The 4,345-nt window shown below is 38.3% G+C and overlaps 1 pseudogene; it reads right to left on the bottom strand.

Moving 5' to 3' along the window:
- Positions 1 to 3,901: 3,901 nt before the first annotated feature.
- LOC131826181 (U6 spliceosomal RNA) lies at positions 3,902 to 3,993 on the bottom strand (annotated as a pseudogene).
- Between the last annotated feature and the right edge of the window lie 352 nt (positions 3,994 to 4,345).

The following is a 4,345-nucleotide window of genomic DNA, read 5'->3' as shown; positions in this document are numbered from 1 at the left end:
TCCCGACCACAAGGCCAACGGCTCCTTCTCTTCTCTGGGGGCGGCGTGCTGCGCCTTCCCCAGACTTGCTCCTGGGGAGTGCAGTGACAGACGTGTGCAATCACGCTTCTCTCTCAGATCTCAAATACACAACATAACCCTACACCTAAAGGAGTTGGAGAAAGAACAACAAAGGAAGCCTAAACCCAGCAGGAGAAGAGGAATAATAAAGATCAGAGCAGAAATCAATGAAATAGAAACAAACAAAAACCACAAAACAACAACAACAACAACAACAAAAAAACAATAGAACAAATCAACGAAACTAGGAGCTGGTTCTTTGAAAGAATTAAAAAGATTGATAAACCCCTTTCCAGACTTATCAAAAAGAAAAGAGAAAGAACCCAAATAAATAAAATCATGAATGCAAGAGGAGAGATCACAACCAACACCAAAGAAATACAAACAATTATAAGAACATACTATGAGCAACTCTACGCCAACAAATTCAACAATCTGGAAGAAATGGATACATTCCTAGAGACATATAAACTACCACAACTGAACCAGGAAGAAATAGAAAACCTGAACAGACCCATAACCAGTACGGAGATTGAAACAGTCATCAAAAATCTCCAAACAAACAAAAGCCCTGGGCCAGATGGCTTCCCAGGGGAATTCTACCAAACATTTAAAGAAGAATTAATTCCTATTCTCATGATACTGTTCCAAAAAAATAGAAATGGAAGGAAAACTCCCAATCTCTTTTTTTTTCTGAGGCCAGCATCACCTGGATCCCCAAACCAGACAAGGATCCCATCAAAAAAGAGAACTACAGACCAATATCCTTGATGAACACAGATGCGAAAATTCTCACCAAAATACTAGCCAATAAGATTCAACAGTACATTAAAAGGATTATTCACCACGACCAACTGGGATTTATTCCAGGGCTACAAGGTTGGTTCAACATCTGCAAATCAATCAATGTGATACAACACATCAATAAAAGAAAGAACAAGAACCATATGATACTCTCCAGAGATGCTGAAAAAGCATTTGGCAAAGTGCAGTATCCCTTCCTGCTTAAAACTCTTCAAAGTGGGGCGCCTGGGTGGCTCAGTGGGTTAAGCCTCTACCTTCGGCTCAGGTCATGATCCCAGGGGCCTGGGATCGAGTCCTGCATTGGGCTTTCTGCTCAGCGGGGAGCCTGCTTCTCCTCATCTCTCTCTCTGTCTGTCTCTCTGCCTATTTGTGATCTCTCTCTCTGTCAAATAAATAAATAAAATCTTTAAAAAAAAACTCTTCAAAGTGTAGCGATAGAGGGCACATATTATCAATATTATCAAAGCCATCTATGAAAAACCCACTGCAAATCTCATTCTCAATGGAAAAAAACTGAATACTTTTCCGCTGAGGTCAGGAACACGGCAGGGATGTCCGTTATCACCACTGCTATTCAACATTGTACTAGAAGTCCTAGCCTCAGCAATCAGACAACAAAAAGAAATTAAAGGCATCCAAATTTTGCCAAATTGGCAGAAGAGAAGTCAAACTATCCCTGTTTGCAGATGATATGATACTGTATGTGGAAAACTTAAAGGACTCCACTCCAGATCTGCTATAGCTTGTATAGAAATTCTGTAAAGTGTCAGGATATAAATCAATGAACAGAAATTGGTTGCATTTTTTTTTTATACCAACAAAACTGAAGAAATAGAAACTAAGGAGTGAATCCCATTTACAATTGCACCCAAAACCCTAAGATACCTAGGAATAAACCTAACAAAGAATCTATACTCAGAAAACTCTAAAGTACTCATGAAAGAAATTGAAGAAGACACAAAGAAATGGAAAAATGTTCCATGCTCCTGTATTGGAAGAACAAATATTGTGAAAATGTCTATGCTACCTAAAGCAATCTACACATTTAATGCAATCCCTATCAAAATCCCATCCATTTTTTTTTTCAAAGAAATGGGACAAATCATCCAGAAAATACCTCGAATATCCAGAGGAATATTGAAAAAGAAAGCCAAAGTTGTTGGCATCACAATTCCAGACTTCAAGCTCTATTACAAAGTTGTCATCATCAAGATAGTAGGGAACTGTCCCCAAAACAGACATAGATCAATGGAACAGAATAGAGAGCCCAGAAATACACCCTCAACTCTATGGTCAACTAATCTTCAACAAAGCAGGAAGGAATGTCCTATGGAAAAAAGACAGCCTCTTCAACAAATGGTGTTGGGAAAATTGAACAGCCACATGCAGAAAAATGAAATTGGACCGTTTCTTTACATCACACATGAAAATAGACTGGAAATGGATGAAGAAGCATAATGTGAGAAAGGAATCCATCAAAATCCTTGAGGAGAGAACAGGTAGCAACCTCTTTGACCTCAGCAGCAGCAACTTCTTCCTAGGAACATCGCCAAAGGCAAGGGAAGCAAGGGCAAGAATGAACGACTGGGATTTCATCAGATCAAAAAGCTTTTGCACAGCAAAGGAAACAGTTAACAAAGCCAAAAGATGACTGTCAGAAGTTATCTGGGAGAAGATATTTGCAAATGACATACCAGATAAAGGGCCAGTATCTATCCAAAATCTATAAAGAGCTTATCAAACTCAACACCCTAAGAACAAATAATCGAATGTAAAAATGGGCAGAGGACATGAACAGACATTTCTGAAAAGAATACATCCAAATGGCCAACAGACACATGAAAAAATGCTCCACATCACTCGGCATCAGGGAAATACAAATCAAAACCAGAATGAGATACCACCTCACACCTTTCAGAATGGCTAAAATGAACAAGTCAGTCAATGACAGATGCTGGCGAGGATGTGGAGAAAGGGCAACCCTCCTACACTGTACGTGGGAATGCAAGCTGGTGCAACCACTCTGGAAAACAGCGTGGAGGTGCCTCAAAAAGCTGAAAATAGAACTACCCTATGACCCAGTGCTGTAGTACTGGATATATACCCTAAAGATACAAACGGGGCATTCTGAAGGGGCACATGCACCCAAATGTTTATAGCAGCAATGTCCACAATAGTTAAACTATGGAAAGAACCTAAATGTCCTTCAACAGATCAATCAATAAATAAGATATGGTATATATGTACAATGGGATACTGTGCAGCCATCAAAAGAAATGAAATCCTGCTATTTGTGATGACATGGATGGAACTAGAGAGCATTATGCTTGGCGAAATAAGTCAATCTGAGAAAGACAACTATCATATGATCTCCCTGATATGATGAAGTGGAGATGCAACACAGGCGCTTTCGGGCGTACGAAAAGAAAAATAAAAGAAGATAGGATTGGGAGGGAGACAAACCAACAAAGACTGAATCTCACAAAACAGACTGAGGGTTGCTGGGGGAAGGGATGTTGGGAGAGGATGGTGGGGGTATGGACATTGGGGAGGGCAGGTGCTATGGTGAGTGATGGTGAGTGCTGTGAAATGTGTAAACCTGGTGATTCACAGACCTGTACCCCCAGGGATAAAAACACATTATATGTTTATAAAAAATTTTAAAAAATAATTTAAAAAGTCCATTAATGAAAAAACACATATTGCAAGCCCAGAGCTAATCTCATATTCAATCAAAAAAGTTTGAAAGTTTTCCCCTTAAAGATCAGAAAAAAGACAAGTGTGTCCACTTTCACTACTCTCATTTGACATAGTACTGGATGTCCTAGCCAGAGAAACAAGGAACACAAAGAAATAAAAGACTACAAAAAAAAAAAAAAAGGAAGAAGTAAAATTTTCTTTTTTTGGATAACATGAACTTACATGTAAAAAAATCCTAAAAACTTCACAAAAAATTTTGAATAAACAAATTTAATAAAGCTGCCAAATACAAGATCCATATATAAAAGACAGGAATTTTGTTTTGTTTCGTTTTTTTAAAATAGTTTTTCATGTCATCCTTGCTCAGTGATCATGCTAATCTTCTCTGCATCATTCCAATTTTAGTATATGTGCTGCCAAAGTAAGCACAAGACAGGAGCATTTTAACACTCTAATGATGAACTATCTGAAAAAATAAAGAGAACAATCTAATTCTCAATAGCATCAAAAATAATAAAATACTTCGGAAAAGATTTAACTAACAAGATGAAAGATCTGTACCCCATAAACTATGACATTGATAAAGAATTTGAAGGAGACATAAATGGAAAGATAGCTCATATTTATGAATGGTAAGAATTAACATTGTTAAAATGTCCATACTACCGAAAACCACCTGTAAATTCAATTCCTATCAAAAATCCAATGTTAGGGGCGCCTGGGTGGCTCAGTGGGTTAAGCCGCTGCCTTCGGCTCAGGTCATGATCCCAGGGTCCTGGGA

Source organism: Mustela lutreola, chromosome 2 (assembly GCF_030435805.1).
Source record: "Mustela lutreola isolate mMusLut2 chromosome 2, mMusLut2.pri, whole genome shotgun sequence".
Taxonomy (NCBI): Eukaryota; Metazoa; Chordata; class Mammalia; order Carnivora; family Mustelidae; genus Mustela; species Mustela lutreola.
This window is presented reverse-complemented; position numbering and strand designations above follow the sequence as displayed.